The sequence below is a fragment of the Chiloscyllium plagiosum genome, unplaced genomic scaffold (genome assembly GCF_037043375.1).
Source record: "Chiloscyllium plagiosum isolate Xiang-an unplaced genomic scaffold, Cpla_swu_hap1 HiC_scaffold_35, whole genome shotgun sequence".
Taxonomy (NCBI): domain Eukaryota; kingdom Metazoa; phylum Chordata; class Chondrichthyes; order Orectolobiformes; family Hemiscylliidae; genus Chiloscyllium; species Chiloscyllium plagiosum.
The window spans coordinates 54,841,153-54,859,742 of NW_028270173.1; the positions used below are offsets into that span (position 1 = coordinate 54,841,153).

The 18,590-nt window shown below is 48.5% G+C and overlaps 1 pseudogene across 1 annotated transcript in view; it reads right to left on the reverse strand.

Annotated features, from left to right (window-relative positions):
* Positions 1-18,233, reverse strand: part of LOC148140939 (cytochrome P450 2K6-like) — a 28,913-nt pseudogene extending 10,680 nt beyond the window's left edge. Inside the window, exons 1-5 of the transcript XR_015753105.1 lie at positions 18,042-18,233; positions 12,971-13,133; positions 10,693-10,842; positions 1,775-1,935; positions 575-748 (exon numbers count right to left, since the gene is read on the reverse strand). The product of XR_015753105.1 is annotated as a cytochrome P450 2K6-like (transcript). The remainder of the gene's footprint in view (positions 1-574; positions 749-1,774; positions 1,936-10,692; positions 10,843-12,970; positions 13,134-18,041) is intronic.
* Between the last annotated feature and the right edge of the window lie 357 nt (positions 18,234-18,590).

Consider the following 18,590-nt stretch of genomic DNA (forward strand, 5'->3'; position numbering starts at 1 on the left):
TGCTGTATCACCCTCCAATTCTCTGAAGGAAAGTTGCCTTTCCTGTCTGAGTTCACCATTAGGTTTCAATTCACTCTGGCAGCTCAGCAGAGATGAAGGGGCAGGACTTAATGAATGTGGGGTTTAAATTCATTAAAGAGATTGATTTCCTAGTCAAAATGAGAATAGTGTGGCTCCAAAGCACTGAACAACAGATCCAGGTGTAATTTCAAGGGCAGTGTTCGGGGAAAATAATGTGTAAAATTAGGAAAGACCTCTCCTCAGTTATATTACTCATGAGACTTTCCGTGTTGACTTTTGCAAGATTGAAGCTCACACACCATCAATGCTATATTCTGGACACATTGAGCATCCACGTGATGTCATGAGCACTACGATGAGATAAATAATCAGATACAGTGAGCGCTTGAAGCTACACATTCGTAGTTGTATCCAGAAACAAGGGGCAGCACTGAGCGACATTTTAACAGATGTTTGACACAGAATCTTCCTCCATCAAAACCCACAAAGTCCTGGTGTGGAGTCTGAAATCTGGGGAGATTCCCCTTAGTGCTGAAGAGGTGTGTCACTGTACCGGCTGATGCCTCAGAATTAAGGCCTCGCTGAGTGTCTGGATGCTGTTCTCGCTCAACGTCTCTTTGGCAGCTTTGAAGAAATCTTCAATGATTTCATGCACCTTCACTTGATTTTGAATAATCTTCCTGCGGCTCAGAATCAGAAATCCCAGAGATGGGAAAGAGTTGAACAGCTGGATTGGAACAAGAACATAAGGATCAGGCCTTTGGAGGATCCAGTGATCGCTCGTCCACGGTCAGTGCAGCAACTACTTATATTCAGTGATGCTTCATGGGAGATAGGAGATTGTCATGGCAACACTGCACTTCCTCTCCTCTCCTCAGTGCCCCCACACCAACCCATAAACCCTCCAAATTTACAGTTTTAGTTTGAATGCTTTAGCCATCCAGAATGGGTGACCTATCAGCTATCATCTGTTACACATGGATTCCAAAAATCAGATACAGGTCAGACCAAGTAAGGACAGCAGATTTCCTCCAAATTAGTGGACCAGCTGGGCTTTTCTTGCCAATTATATTCATCATTATACTCTTAAATCCAGATTTGTATTGTTCAAGCGAATTGAAATTCCACCATCCACCACAGCAGGATTTGAACCCGGCTCCCCCAGGTTGATGTCACTTGCATCATTTTCCTTCATGTGGGAAGCTGAGGGAATCACATCTCTTGAAAGCATTACCCCCCCCCACCCCCCACCCCCCCACACACCCCCACACCCACTCCCTCTCCATATCAAGAGTCTGGGAGAATGATTCCACTTCGGGGAATCTTTCTGTGATTCTATAAAATGCCTCATTTCATTCTAAATGAGTTCAGAAAACTCATTACGGTGACAACACGTTCAGAGCCAGGCCAGGTTAATTTTGTCAGTGCTGAAGGAGGGCCATTGGACCTGAAACTTTCTCTCCTCAGAGACTACCAGACCTCCTGGGTCTTTCCAGCAACTTCCCAACCATTTTCTGATTGCCAGCAGTTCTTTGCTTTATTTTAAAATAGATTTCCACGTTTATTTTCTGACCAAAAGTTTTCCAATTTAGCCCACGTAGGCCTGTCTCACATATCAGCATTTATGGCTGAGACACAATGTTAACAAGAGTCTTCAACCTGTAACAAGTCAGATGTGGAAACCGTCACACACACCAAATTGCAAATGACCTCAACACTCAGCCTGAGTACAATACCACAAAACGACAATTACATGTATTGGAGCTGTTCCCAACAGTCTCATGTTCTCATTAACCATGTTTGTTAGATGGATAAATACTTCATTGTTATAATCAAAACGGTCTCCAAATATGATGGAACAGACGATATTGCTCACAGCCAAATACATAATCTGTGCAGTTTCAAAAGGCTGACCTGTGAATAAACACAGAATTCCATTACAAAAAGGCCTCTAAACAGTAATAATACTTCAATCATTGTCCTCTTTTACAAAGCACAAGTTACTCATATAAAAAAAAGAACCGCAGAGGCTGCAAATCTGAAGCGACAACAGAAATTGCTGGAGAAACTCAGCACATCTGGCAGCATCCCTGGAGAGAAAACAGAGTTAGTGTTTTAACAAACAACAGTACATTACTGGAACAGGCCCTTCGGCCCATCGAGCCTGTACTGAAGCATGAAACCTTTCTGAACTAAAACCCTTCTGCCTCCACACACTCCATATCCCTCTATTCCCTGCTTCTTCAGGAATCTGTCCAGCTCCCTATTCAATGTTCCTGTTCTGAAGAAGGGGACTTGAAAGGTTAACGCTGTTTTCTCTCCCACATATACGCCCCGACCTGCTGAGTTTTGTCAGAATTGGGAAGATTTAAGATTAATCAGGAAGCAGGAAGTCAAAATTGCAGCTTTTAGATGAGTCATAGTCATAGAGATGTACAGCATGGAAATAGACCATTCAATCCAATTCATCTATATCTAGTGCCTTTTGCCTGTACTTGGCCCATATCCCTCTAAACCCATCCTATTCATACACATGTCCAGATGAATTTTAAATGTTGTAACCATATCAGCCTCCACCACTTCCTCTGGCAGCTTATTCCATCCATGTACCCCCCTTTGCATGAAAATGTTGCCCCTTTAGGCGTCCATTATATCTTTCCCATCTCACCCTAAACCTATGCTCCCTAGTTCTGAGCTCCCCTACCCCAGCGAAAAGGCCTTGTCTATTTACCTAATCCATGCCTCTCATGATTTTATAAACCTCTAAGAGGTCACCCCTCAGCCTCTGACACTCCAGGGAAAACAGCCCGAGCCGATTCAGCCTCTCCCTATAACTCAAACCCTCCAACCTGGCAACATCCTTGTGAATCATTTCTACACCATTTCATATTTCACAACATCCTTCATTGAGGAGGGAGACCTGAATTGCACAAAATCTTCCAAAAGTGGCCTAGCCAATGTCCTGTACAACATGACTTCCCAACTCCTATACTCAATGCTCTTACCAATAAAGAAAAGCATACTAAATGCCTTCTTCACGATCCTATCTACCTGCAACTCCACTTTCAAGGAACTATGAACCTGCCCTCCAAGGTCTCTTTGTTCAGCAACACTCCCGAGGACCTTACCATTAAGTGCATAAGCCCTGCCTGCTTTGCCTTTCCAAACTACAGCATCTCGCATTATTTAAATTAACCTCTATTTGCCACTCTTCGTCCACTGGCCCATCTCGCCAAGATCCTGTAGTACTCTGAGATAACCTTCGTTGCTGTCTGCAACACCTACAATTTTGGCATCATCTGCAAACATACCAACAATACTTCCTGTGTTCACATCCAAATCATTTATATAAATGATATAAATCAATGAACCAGGCACTGATCCTTGTGGCACTCCACTGGTCATAGGCCTCCAGTCTGAAAAGCAACCCTTCACTACCACCCTCTGTCTTCTACCTTTGAGCCAGTTCTATATCCAAATGGCTAGTTCTCTCTGTATTCCATGTGATCTAACCTTGCTAACCAGTCTACCATGCGGAAGCTTGTTGAATGCCTTTCTGAAGTCCATTTGGATCACATCCACCACTCTGCCCACATCAATCCTCTTAGTTACAAGAAATCACTTTGAAGGAGACATACCACCTTGTTACATTAGAGCCAGTCTCACTACTAAAAACTTGGTGCTACATTTCCCTGAGAGCCCACCACCTCCTACATTTTCCAAAACAACATACTTGTTTGAGATGGAATAGCCACAGGAGACTCCTGCACTATCTGCCTACCTTTCCTGGAGTTAACCCATCTACCGGACTGTCTGTGCAGTTTTTCTCCCTTCCTGAAGCTGCCATCCACCACACCCCTCGCTCCTGTAAATTCCTCATTTCCTCAACCTGCCACTCTCACCAATCCATGCAATCCAATAGAATTTGCAAACAACACACTTCCTGCAGATGTAATCATCAGTAACTTGGAAACTCTCCCCAATCTCCCACATCCAACAGGAAGAGCACATCACTCTACTAAAGGCCATCTTTACACCTTAATCGACAGACACAGAAAATAGCCTTGTCGTACCGCTCAAACAAGGATAACTTAGTACCTCTGTTTTATATCATTAAAGTTTATTGAAGAGAGAGATCTTAATAAAAACATATAATCAAAAGTACCCCTTGTACTCACTGTTGTAGATTTACCAAAAACCACAGTAAGGTTACACTTTAAAGCTAGCCATTTCACTGCTCCCTGTTGTGAGATCCCCGCATGGTTTCTGAAAGGTCAACTTTGAATTTTACTGATTGTTCATTTTTCTCAGAATGAACGCCAATGTCCAGATACATTTGTTACTAAACAGCAAAATCATACAGCTCTGCAGGGTCTTTGCTGGGTCAGACAGCTGTGCAGGGTCACTGCTGGGTCAGACAGCTGTGCAGGATCACTGCTGGGTCACACAGCTGTGCGGGGTCATTGCTAGGTCACACAGCTGGGCAGGGTCATTGCTGGGTCACACAGCTGTACAGGGTCATTGCTCGGTCACACAGCTGTACAGGATCACTGCCGGGTCACACAGCTGTACAGGGTCATTGCTGGGTCACACAGCTGGACAGGATCACTGCTGTCTCACACAGCTGTACATGGTCATTGCTGGGTCACACAGCTGTACAGGATCACTGCTGGGTCACACAGCTGTGCAGGGTCATTGCTGGGTCACACAGCTGTACAGGATCACTGCCTGGTCACACATCTGTACAGGGTCATTGCTGGGTCACACAGCTGTACAGGATCACGGCCTGGTCACACAGCTGTACAGGATCACTGCTGGGTCACACAGCTGTACAGAATCACTGCTGGGTCACACAGCTGAGCAGGGTCATTGCTGGGTCACGCGGCTGTGCAGGGTCACTGCTGGGTCACACAGCTGTGCAGGGTTACTGCTGGGTCACACAGCTGTGCAGGGTCATTGCTGGGTCACACAACTGTATAGGGTCATTGCTGGGTCACGCAGCTGTGCAGGGTCACTGCTTGGTAACACAGCTGTGCGGGGGGTTACTGCTGGGTCACGCAGCTGTGCAGGGTCACTGCTTGGTAACACAGCTGTGCAGGGTTACTGCTAGGTCACACAGCTGTGCGGGGCCATTGCTGGGTCACACAGCTGTGCGGTGTCATTGCTGGGTCACACAGCTATACAGGATCACTGCCGGGTCACACAGCAGTACAGGGTCATTGCTGGGTCACACAGCTGTACAGGATCAGTGCCGGGTCACACAGCTGTACAGGGTCACTGCCGGGTCACACAGCTGTACTGGATCACTGCTGGGTCACACAGCTGTGCAGGGTCCCTGCTGGGTCACACAGCTGTGCAGGGTCATTGCTGGGTCACACAGCTGTGCAGGGTCATTGCTGGGTCACACAGCTGTACAGGATCACTGCTGGGTCACACAGCTGTACAGAATCACTGCTGGGTCACACAGCTGAGCAGGGTCATTGCTGGGTCACACGGCTGTGCAGGGTCACTGCTGGGTCACACAGCTGTGCAGGGTTACTGCTGGGTCACACAGCTGTGCAGGGTCATTGCTGGGTCACACAACTGTATAGGGTCATTGCTGGGTCACGCAGCTGTGCAGGGTCACTGCTTTGTAACACAGCTGTGCGGGGGGTGACTGCTGGGTCACACAGCTGTACAGGGTCATTGCTGGGTCACACCGTTGTACAGGATCACTGCTGAGTAACACAGCTGTTCAGGGTCACTGCTGGGTCATGCAGCTGTGCAGGGTCACTGCTGAGTCACACAGCTGTACAGGGTCATTGCTGGGTCACACAGTTGTACAGGATCACTGCTGGGTAACACAGCTGTGCACAGTCACTGCTGGGTCACACAGCTGTACAGGGTTCTTGCTGGGTCACACAGTTGCACAGGATCACTGCTGGGTAACACAGCTGTGCAGAGTCACTGCTGGGTCACGCAGCTGTGCAGGGTCACTGCTGGGTCACACAGTTGTACAGGATCGCTGCTGGGTCACACAGCTGTGCAGGGTCACTGCTGGGTCAGACAGCTGTGCAGGGTCACTGCTGGGTCAGACAGCTGTGCAGGATCACTGCTGGGTCACACAGCTGTGCGGGGTCATTGCTAGGTCACACAGCTGGGCAGGGTCATTGCTGGGTCACACAGCTGTACAGGGTCATTGCTCGGTCACACAGCTGTACAGGATCACTGCCGGGTCACACAGCTGTACAGGGTCTCTGCCGGGTCACACAGCTGTACAGGATCACTGCCGGGTCACACAGCTGTACAGGGTCATTGCTGGGTCACACAGCTGGACAGGATCACTGCTGTCTCACACAGCTGTACATGGTCATTGCTGGGTCACACAGCTGTACAGGATCACTGCTGGGTCACACAGCTGTGCAGGGTCATTGCTGGGTCACACAGCTGTACAGGATCACTGCCTGGTCACACATCTGTACAGGGTCATTGCTGGGTCACACAGCTGTACAGGATCACGGCCTGGTCACACAGCTGTACAGGATCACTGCTGGGTCACACAGCTGTACAGAATCACTGCTGGGTCACACAGCTGAGCAGGGTCATTGCTGGGTCACGCGGCTGTGCAGGGTCACTGCTGGGTCACACAGCTGTGCAGGGTCATTGCTGGGTCACACAACTGTATAGGGTCATTGCTGGGTCACGCAGCTGTGCAGGGTCACTGCTTGGTAACACAGCTGTGCGGGGGGTTACTGCTGGGTCACGCAGCTGTGCAGGGTCACTGCTTGGTAACACAGCTGTGCAGGGTTACTGCTAGGTCACACAGCTGTGCGGGGCCATTGCTGGGTCACACAGCTGTGCGGTGTCATTGCTGGGTCACACAGCTATACAGGATCACTGCCGGGTCACACAGCAGTACAGGGTCATTGCTGGGTCACACAGCTGTACAGGATCAGTGCCGGGTCACACAGCTGTACAGGGTCACTGCCGGGTCACACAGCTGTACTGGATCACTGCTGGGTCACACAGCTGTGCAGGGTCCCTGCTGGGTCACACAGCTGTGCAGGGTCATTGCTGGGTCACACAGCTGTGCAGGGTCATTGCTGGGTCACACAGCTGTACAGGATCACTGCTGGGTCACACAGCTGTACAGAATCACTGCTGGGTCACACAGCTGAGCAGGGTCATTGCTGGGTCACACGGCTGTGCAGGGTCACTGCTGGGTCACACAGCTGTGCAGGGTTACTGCTGGGTCACACAGCTGTGCAGGGTCATTGCTGGGTCACACAACTGTATAGGGTCATTGCTGGGTCACGCAGCTGTGCAGGGTCACTGCTTTGTAACACAGCTGTGCGGGGGGTGACTGCTGGGTCACACAGCTGTACAGGGTCATTGCTGGGTCACACCGTTGTACAGGATCACTGCTGAGTAACACAGCTGTTCAGGGTCACTGCTGGGTCATGCAGCTGTGCAGGGTCACTGCTGAGTCACACAGCTGTACAGGGTCATTGCTGGGTCACACAGTTGTACAGGATCACTGCTGGGTAACACAGCTGTGCACAGTCACTGCTGGGTCACACAGCTGTACAGGGTTCTTGCTGGGTCACACAGTTGCACAGGATCACTGCTGGGTAACACAGCTGTGCAGAGTCACTGCTGGGTCACGCAGCTGTGCAGGGTCACTGCTGGGTCACACAGTTGTACAGGATCGCTGCTGGGTCACACAGCTGTGCAGGGTCACTGCTGGGTCACACAGCTTTGCAGGATCATTGCTGGGTCACGCAGCTGTGCAGGGTCACTGCTGGGTCAGACAGCTGTGCAGGGTTACTGCTGGGTCACACAGCTGTGCAGGGTCATTGCTGGGTAATGCAGCTGTGCAGGGTCACTGCTGGGTCAGAGAGCTGTGCAGGGTTACTGCTGGGTCACACATCTGTGGAGGGTCATTGCTGGGTCACACAGCTGTACAGGATCACTGCTGGGCCACACAGCTTTACAGGGTTACTGCTGGGTCACAGAGTTGTACAGGGTCACTGCAGGGTCACACAGCTGTACATGGTCACTGCTGGGTCACACAGCTGTACAGGATCACTGCTGGGTTACACAGCTGTACAGGGTCACTGCAGGGTCACACAGCTGTACATGGTCACTGCTGGGTCACACAGCTGTACAGGATCACTGCTGGGTCACACAGCTTTACAGGGTCATTGCTGGGTCACACAGCTATACAGGGTCATTGCTGGGTCACACAGCTGTACAGGGTCATTGCTGGGTCACACAGCTGTACAGGGTCACTGCCGGGTCACACAGCTGTGCACATTCACTGATGGGTCACACAGCTGTGCAGGGTCATTGCTGGGTAATGCAGCTGTGCAGGGTCACTGCTGGGTCAGACAGCTGTGCAGGGTTACTGCTGGGTCACACAGCTGTGCAGGGTTACTGTTGGATCACACAGCTGTGCAGGGTCATTGCTGGGTCACACAGCTGTACAGGATCATTGCTGGGTCACACAGCTGTGCAGGGTCACTGCTGGGTCACACAGCTGTACAGGATCATTGCTGGGTCACACAGCTGTACAGGGTCATTGCTGGGTCACACAGCTGTACAGGGTCAATGCTGGGTCACACAGCTGTATGGGTCATTGCTGGGTCACACAGCTGTACAGGATCATTGCTGGGTCACACAGCTGTACAGGGTCATTGCTGGGTCACACAGCTGTACAGGGTCACTGCCGGGTCACACAGCTGTGCACATTCACTGATGGGTCACACAGCTGTGCAGGGTCATTGCTGGGTAATGCAGCTGTGCAGGGTCACTGCTGGGTCAGACAGCTGTGCAGGGTTACTGCTGGGTCACACAGCTGTGCAGGGTTACTGTTGGATCACACAGCTGTGCAGGGTCATTGCTGGGTCACACAGCTGTGCAGGATCATTGCTGGGTCACACAGCTGTGCAGGGTCACTGCTGGGTCACACAGCTGTACAGGATCATTGCTGGGTCACACAGCTGTACAGGGTCATTGCTGGGTCACACAGCTGTACAGGGTCAATGCTGGGTCAAACAGCTGTATGGGTCATTGCTGGGTCACACAGCTGTACAGGATCATTGCTGGGTCACACAGCTGTACAGGGTCATTGCTGGGTCACACAGCTGTACAGGGTCATTGCTGTGTAACTCAGTTATGCACATTCACTGATGGGTCACACAGCTGTCCAGGGTCATTCCTGGGTTGCTCAGCTGTTTCGGTTTGATGTCTCCATTTCGAACCTTCCATGTGATATCTGCTTTGTCTCGCTTCATCATTTTTAAAACCATTGTTGTTTTGATTTCTTCCCAAATAATCAAAGCAACAGCTTATAAAACAGTAATTACTGCTCCAAAGATTCCAGGAAATCATCTCCAACACTGCAATATCTCCAATATGGAGCAGCTGTTACAGCCACAATTTTTTCCCATCCTCCACCTCAGGTTACGAAGAATCCTTCAGCTTAAAATGACTTGGCAGCGATGGGATTCAAAGCTACATCTCTGAAGAGACTGGAGTGTGGGAGGAAGAAATGTATTATTGTATAACATCACTGAATCAAACTCCTGGAATTCCCTCCGTTAGGACATTGTGGGTCAACCTACAGCACGTGAACTGGAATTGTTCAAGTAGACAGCTCACCATCTCCTTCTCAAGAGGCAACTAGACACAGGCAAAATGTTGCTGGCAGTCAGCGGTGCCAATGTCATGTGTAAAGGTTTGAACACATAGCATGGTGTCAATTCTCACACTGGCTGTGATTGCTATAAAGGTCCCACCTTTTCAATCTCGTCCCTCACCTGAGGCATGTTTAAGGTTAAACTCAGCACCAGTCATGTCTACTCAGTGAGAGAGAGGGACGACAGTGATTTCACCTGTAAATTATGTCACACCAAGTCGAGGAGGAACAAACAGATCTTAGGGGTGAAATGGACCAATGGCTTGAACAAACAAATGCCTAAATTGACCCGAGAGTTGGGAAGAGCATGAGAAAGGCTGTTAATTCCCCATCGCACCTAACTTTTAGCAACCACCGTCCACACTGAAGGAATGGAAGTAATTCAGTAAGCTTTGCGCAGGAGCAGACAACCAGACACAGACCATGTTGTGTCCGTGCTTACACACCAGAGTCTGGACTCAAATTACTTTCAAACTCCCTTGCCACTGCACCAATGTCACAGCCTGTTGTGTCCTGTGGGAATCGGTGTGCACGGACCAGCCCACATTTTAAAATAAGAAATCCCACAAGGATGCTTTCCACTCGTCTCCAAGTTGTATTGGGACCTGGAACCAGAGGGCCCCCAAGGGCCACCCTAACAGTGACTGACCTGGGAGCCTCACCACAGCCATAGCTCAGCAAGTCTAGGTACCTCGACACCCACATCTCTGCCGTACACATGAGAGTCTTTGTCACCAACACGTGGAGGCGATGACCAAAGAACCAGAGTGGCAGAGTCTCTGCTGATCAGGCAGGACCGAGTTAAACTGAGGGGAAGTACAGTCCTGAATCTTCACAGCAGCAGCAGCATTGATGTGTGGATGCTGCCCTGGAACATTCTCTTGATCTAAAGTTGGTGTTGGGATCTTTTATTCAAGTGAAAATCTTTTCTGTAGATGTCAATTTCGAGGGAACCATGAATCCCAGCATGTCATGACCTACCAAGCACTCACCCTTGTGACTCTCAAACACATTGACAAGAAAGCTGGCCTCTTCATTGATCCTGTCTTCAATGGATTTCTTGCCCATGCCAAATCCTCGGAGAGCTGAGATCACAAACTTTCGGTTCTCCCGTCACAACTTCCCGTCACTGAATATCACGCCTGAAAGTGACACAAGAAAAGCTGATCAAATATCGTACACGGGTTCTGCTGTGAGTGCTGCCAAACCCCAGGTTTCTAACACCCTTTTCTTTCCTGAGAATTACACCATTCTACAACCAAGAGGAAGGTCATTGTATCCATGAGTGCTCTTTGGGGGAGTGAGCCCATTGGTCTGACTTCACAAAATTCTTCTTGATGTTGTCATTCTCAATTCCCCTTTGGATGTTCCTGTTGACCCTGCTTCCAGAACCATCCCAGGTACTGCATTCCAGATGACAATGAGAGCTGTAAAACTCAATCTCATCTTCCCTCTGATTTTTGTAACCAAGTGGCCTCTTTTGATGTAGTCTGCCCAATTCTGTTCTCCCTGTTGCAGGGAGGATATTATTAAGCTGGATGGGGTTAAGAAGAGATTCACCAGGATGTTACTGGGATTAGAGAGTTTGAGGTATGGGGAGAGGCTGCATAGGCTGCAACGTTTTTCACTGGAGTGTGGGAGGTTGAGGGCTGACCTTGCAGAGGTTTATAAAATCATGAGGGACATGGATAAGGTGAATGGCAGGTGTCTTTTCTCCCCGGGATGGAGGATTTCAAGGCAAGGGGCATATTCTTTAGATGTGAGTAGAAAGGTTTTAAAAAAAGACATGGGAGCAGTTGTTTTATACAGAGTGTGGTTTGTGTGTGGAGTGAACTTCCAGTGGAAGTGGGAGAAGTGGATATAGTTATAACATTTAAAAGGCATTTGGATAAGTACACGAATAAGAAATGTTTGGAGGAATGTGGACCAAGCGCAGCCAAGTGGGATAAGTTTAGTTTGGGATTACGTTCAGCATGGACTGGTTAGGCCGAAGGGTCTGTTTCAGTGTTTTATGACTCTATGATCTATGACTCCCAATTTCAGTGTTTGTCAGTTCATATTTAAGGTTGTCCCACAGTAAAATGTGCCCTTTTTATTTGTTGATAAAAAAGTGAACAACTCGAATATATCATGTGAAGGTTAATGTTCTGTAGCTTGAGCAACATTTATGGAGTTTGTCAAATTGTTGATGCAGGGGATTGTCCCAGGTATTCAATGACTCCCATTATATTGAGGGAGGTGAGGGAGAAGTGCAGTACCTTGAAACAGCAAGGTATTGGCAAGTGGCCAATTGGCAGGAAATAAAAAGTAGGAAGGTAACAGGGTCTGACTGCCAACCCAGCAGCTTAACCAAGGGAGGGGTGTGAGGTCTGTTAGCAGCTCGGGATCTGATCCCTGCCATTTAATATGACAGCAGGAAGCTCGAGCATATTGGGGTTTTGAATGAGATGCCAAAGTTGCACTATGTATTTCTGTGGATGTGAAATGTAATGATTTTAATTGCTAGTAGCCCTCCTCTCACGCAGCACAAGTTTTGGTTGGCATTACTTTGGCATTTTCTAGCACATTGCAAGAATTCCGATTGTCAAAATGTGTATTTCTTCAGCAAAACCAAAGGAAATTACGTTGAAATTTAATAAAACATTTGTTTGACTTCAAGTGGAGCAATGCATTCAATTCTGAGCGCCACATTGTCGGGAAATGGTTGAGCGAGGGTCACCATCAGACGAATGATAGATGATCGCTTGTCAAAGGTGGTGTTATTCACCTTGGAGAAGAGAAGGTTGTGTGAGCTTTTGGATGGAAATATCCAAGATCATAAGGGATCTCGTCAGAGTCAATGAAAAGACACTGTTTCCCATTGGCTAGAGGACTGAGAATCAGATGGCACAGAGCTCATCGCAATGGCAAAAGAAACAAAGAGGGTTTGTGAAAGACACATTGAATGGTGATGATCAGAAGTGCCTGATCAATGGAAATTCAATGGAAGTTTTCAAAAAAGATTTGAATAAGTGCCTGACGAGGGAAAGGCTTTTCAGGGATGCAGGGAAAGGGCAGGGGAGCAGGACCATTTCACTGATAAACATTGGCCTAACCCAGGATTATTGAGAATGAGAAGCTTGGGTATTTATAAATTGAGGGAAATAGTGGCTAAAAGGCTACAGTTCAATTCCAGAACATTTTGTGTCACTTTAACCAGCATGATCGGGTGAGCTGAGTTGAAGACAGAAATGACCAAAGAGTAACACAGAGATGAAAGAGGGAAATTACCACTTTGGAATGAAACTGCGTCATATATCGGTAAGTGTGGCCTCCCACTGAATTGATCAGCGTGATTCACAAGAGCGTCTTTCACTGTGTCGTAACCAGTCAACACCACTGCCTTCAGCGGGCCGAGCTCCACTGAAAATACACTTCCATACTTCTCTGCAAGCTAACAAAGAGAGAGTTATTTCATTAAGGTTTTATTTCTAATCAGCTGTAGCACAAGTCAGGGGCGAAAAATGAAGGAAAGAATATTAATCCCCAATTCTTAAGAATTTGATGCCCATCTGTATTTTCCCTCTAGAAGGTGTTGGTGAGCTGCCTTCCTGACCCACTGCAGTGCAGGTGGGTAAACATTCAATGGTGTTGGGAAAGGAATTCCAGAATGTTGAACATAGAAACAGAAGGAGGCCATTCAGCCCCTCAAGCTCCCTCCACAACTCAATGACATCATGAATGATCTTTGGCCGAACTCCATGTTCCTGCCTTTGGCTCATATCCCCTCATGGTTTTGCTTCATAAAAATGTATCTACCTCAGGTTTAAAACTAATAACTGATCCCACACCCACTGCCATTTGTGGAAGAGTGTTCTACCACCCTTTCTCATATCTCCCTCCCGAACGGTCTGGCCCAGACTGTGTCCTTTCGTTCGAGACTCTCCAAACAGTGGAAATAGTTTATCTTTATCCACCCTTTTCATGTTAACAATCTCGAAGATTTTGATCAGATCACCCCTTATCCTTCTAAATTTAAGAGAAAGCAGGACTTATTTGGATCATCTCTCCTCATAACCTAACCCCTGAAGGACATGTATTATTCCTGTAAACCTTCGTTGTGCTCCCTCCAAGGCCATTCCATCCTTCCTGAGGTGTGGAGCCCAGACCTGCTCACAGTGCTCCACGTGGGCTCTGACCAGGGTCCTGTCTAACTGCAGCATAATCTATTCATCCTTTTGTATTCCAGGTATGAAGGCCAACATTCAACCAACTTTCTTGATTTTTTTCTGAACCTACTTACAATATTTCAATGATCTGTGCACCCAAACTCTCAAGTCACTTTGCACACCCACTGTTGAGCCAGTGACACTGAAGGAACAGCAATACTTTCTCCTTGTAGATTAAGGTCTAACTTATTTCCATGTTGTCATGTTCCCATGTGGCTGGCTATCTGCATCAGCGGCTCACCAATATCATTGACCACACTCCATGAATTCATGGGTAGGCCCAGTGATGGTCATTTAGACCTTACTGCTGTTCCTCTTACTCAGAATGTAAGTAACCTTTTTCACTCTCTTGCTAGCTGTCTCTTCCAATTCCTGGATTTTCCTCTCTAGTGTTATCTTCTCATTCCCATCCCCCCCGAAAAATTAATCTGAACCCTCCTCAATAACATTAATATACTATCCCATCAGGACGCTGGTCTAGCCTCTATTCAGGTGCAAACCATCCGGCCTGGACAAGTCTCAACTGCTCCAGAATTGTTACTAACCTCTGAGGAGCCTAATTCCCCCAAACTTTCACCCCCACAAATGCCATATCCCCTGGCACGTATCCATCTGCTTATCCTCCACCTTGTTTCCTGTCCCATGTTAGAAATATCCCCAAAGCCCATTTTGGAGAGAACATCTCTCGTATACCTGTGTGATATCCTGTCAAAGGCTTTCTCCTGGTCCAGGCTGATCAGGCAGGTGTCCAACCCTCTGTCCTGCACGTAGGCGATCGTATCCCTGAGGAGTGCGAGACTCTCAGCGATCTTCCTGCCCGGCACAGCACAGGTTTGGTCAGGGTGAATCACCGATCTCAGAGCAGACCTGACCCGGTTGGCGATAACGTTTGACAAAATTTTATAATCCGCATTCAATAGTGAGATGGGTCTCCAATTTTTGAATTCCTCCCTCTCCCCCTTCCGCTTGTAGATGAGGGTGATGATGCCTTTCCTCATGGATTCACTCATGGTACCTGCCCGAAGCATACTGACATACACCTCCAGCAGGTCCTGGCCAATCAAGTCCCACAGAGCGGAATAGAGCTCGACCGGTAAGCCGTCACTTCCAGGAGTTTTATTCTTTCCGAAGGACTCGAGGGCCTTGGTCAGCTCATCCAGAGATAGCGGCTGGTCCAGCCTCTCACGTGTTCTGTCGTCTAAGACCTCCGTGATAGAGGACAGGAATGACTGGGAGGCCACGCTGTCAGTTGGCTTCGGGCCATACAGACTGGCATAGAAGGATTTGCTGATCCTCATGACGTCAGCCTGAGATGACGTTACCGAGCCATCTTCTTCCTTCAGGCTGCTGAGCACGGAGCTCTCTTTGTGCACCTTCTGGAAGAAGAAACGTGAGCACGTCTCGTCCTGCTCCACCGAGCGGACCCTGGACCGGAAGATTATCTTGGAGCCCTCCGAGGCAAAGAGCGAGGCTTGCTGGCCCTTCACCTCCTTGAGGTCCTCCGTGACATCCACCCCCATCGTCTGCAGCAGGAGCAGGTTCTGCATACTTTCCTGGAGCTGGGACAGTTTTCCCCGCCTCTCTCTCGCCTCCTGAACACCTTTGAGGATGAAGAACCTCTTGATGTTCCCTTTTACTGTTTCCCACCAGTCCTCTGGGGACTCAAAGAGGGGCTTCACGGTTCTCCAACCTGCGTAGTCCCTCTTGAGCTCCTCAATGTTTCCCGGGGTCAACAGCTTGGTGTTCAGCTTCCACATTCCCTTACCAGCCCACTGCTCGTCCTGTAGGTGACAGTCGGCCAGCAGGAGGCAGTGGTCAGAGAAGAATACCGGCTTGACGTCGGTGGATCTGACCGAGAGCGTTCGGGACACAAACAGGTAATCTATCCTTGAGCGGATAGACCCGTCTGCCCGTGACCAGGTGTATCTACGCTGCGCTCCGTCTGCAGGGGTGTTGAAGACGTTGTGCAGCTTGGCATCTTTTACCGTGTCCATCAGGGCTCTGGACGTGGCGTCCAGTTTACTGTCCCCCCCGCCGGATTGTCCATCTGCATCAATGATACAGTTGAAGTCTCCGGCCAGAATGACCGGCCTGGACGTAGCCAGCAACAGTGGAAGCTGCTGCAGGACGGCCAACTGTTCCCTCTTACCCACTGGGGTGTACACATTAATCAGTCTCAGGGGAGCATTCCTGTACATGACGTCAGCGATGAGGAGGCGCCCGCCCACCACCTCCTTAACCTCGGAGATGGTGAAGTTGCCTCCTCTCAACAGGATACCCAGGCCGGAGGCGCGGCTATCGTTGACCCCCGACCAAACTGACGGCCCATGGGCCCACAAGCTCGACCATCTCCTGTAGCTGCTGAGGTGCAGTATCCCACACTCCTGCAGAAACAGGACGTTGGCTTTAACGTTGACCAAGAAGGCCAATGTTGGCCAGTATTCGACTGGGACAACACTACTATTATAGGACAAGCCAAACAGAGAACAGCCAGTGAATTCCTCGAGGCATGGCACTCATCCACAGATTCAATCAATAAGCACATCAACCTGGATCCAATATACCGACCACTGCAACGGACAGCTGGAACTGACAACTGGAAGTGGCAGATTCAAACCACTATAAATACCGGAGAAAAGATCACAGAAGCACTTCACAGGAGGCTCCCAAGCACTGAGGATGTCAGCAAGACAGGGGACGAAATGTCTGCAACACTAATTCCCAGCTCGCGAACAGAACCACAACAACAAGCACCCGAGCTACAAATCTTCTCACAAACTTTGAATGTATATATATATATATAAATATACACACACACTAATCCAGAATATATGTTTGTTGGGTGAGTTTGTACTTGAAGTATTACATTTTATTTTGTTCAAAAACTGCATAAATACATGTCAGATTCTGTAAACTGGGACACCGACAGATTTTAACCTCACACCTTCAATGCATTATCTGAGTTGAGGTGGTACCTATTGTTCAAGATCCCTCGAGAATGTAACTTTAAAAGGAGTTCTGGGAGTTACATATGAAAGAACTGAAACGAACATGATCATTCTAAAAGATGAAAGACTGGATCTTTATTTGTTTACTATGACACTCCATGACACTGCAATCCTGTTGCTATAAATCCTGTGTTTGTTCCACAACCACCTGATGCAGAAGCAGTGCTATTGGCTGGTGTTGTGTGAGCTTTAACTTTGTCCACCCCAATCCAACACCGGCTCCTCCAAATCATGCCATATCTCCCAAGTCCCAAATTCCTTAGAGCTGTTGCTTTCCCAATCCTCCCCCTGCAACCCTCCTCCACCCCATTCCCAACCTTGGGCCCCCCCTCTGGTGGTATGGTCCCTTGCACTTTAAATTGCGTTGGGAAGCGGTGATTGTATTTGCAAAACAAAAAGACAAATCAGTCCGCATTTTGTTCATGATTATTGGACTGAATTTTAAGACTTTTTTTTCTTTCCCTTGTGACACGTATTTGATGGGCACTTGGCTCTGGGATATTCCGCAAAGGAACACTCACTCTCACAAACCAGTCCCTTCCCTTTGCACTGACCTCACTTTGGTTTTTGATCAGGTTTTTGATCAGGACGTGAATTCAGGTGTTTTCCTGAACTTTCACAATGTCATTATCTGGTTATAATGGCCTGAAATAAAAAATCCAGAGATTTTCGATTCTCCCAAATCTTCTTCCATCATTTTATATCGATCCCCTCTCTGCTTTAAATATCTGGTTGTCAGGATCTGATAAGCTCTCAAATAGGCTTCAGGATTCAAACCAAATCCAGCATGGTCAGAGGCCATTCGGTCCATCGTCCAGCGTCGCTCTCGCTTTACTGTCCCGTTAATTAAATTGAACATTTCCCAGATTGGTCACTCTCTGAGGTGCCATAACTTTGCAATTGCTTTGTTTTTTTTCTGCCTCCCGTTCTGTTTAGAATTAAAGTCCGACCAGAGATCAGAGACTCTCAGAACACAGCCCCCAGGGCTAACAGATTCCTCGGTCAGGGATTAGGGATCTGCTTCGGTTTGTGTCTCTCTCGGTCTCTGTGAGCTTCACCTTGGGAGCTGTTCCCTCACACCGCCCCATCCCTCAGACAGTCCCCCAGTGAAGGATTCTCACTTACCCCAATGAGAGACCAGTCCAGCCTTTTGAGGTCCAGTTGGTGCAGGTTTCCGATCAGAGGAAGCGGGTTTGGTCCAGGAGGGAAATTCATGGGAACCCGCCGCCGAATTACGGACACGACCAGGAAGAGAAAGAGGGCCAGCAGCGATAGGGCCAAGGTGTAGTCTGTGGGGAAGAGCTTGAGGAGAGCCATTGTGTCAGAGTGCTCAGGCACCAGTGATGTTAGAGTGTGTTATGTCCTTCAGTCCAGTCCCCGACTGGCAAACAACAAGCTGTTTTCCTGATTTGTCTCACCGAGTGTTTTTAAGCCCCACCTTCCCTGTGAAATTCCATTAAACATTTGGGTACACAGTAACCTGAGCTTCTTGGCATAGAAATGGTGCTGCCCTCTCTTGTAATCCCATAGCAGGCCAGGCAACATCATGAGGTGGAGAGGTGAACGTTTCGGGTGTAACCCTTTTTCAGGACTAGGGGTGGGTGTTCGGGGTGAGGTGCAGATAAAGGGCAGGGTGGTGAAATGGGGATAGGTGAAGACAGGTAGAGGGTACAA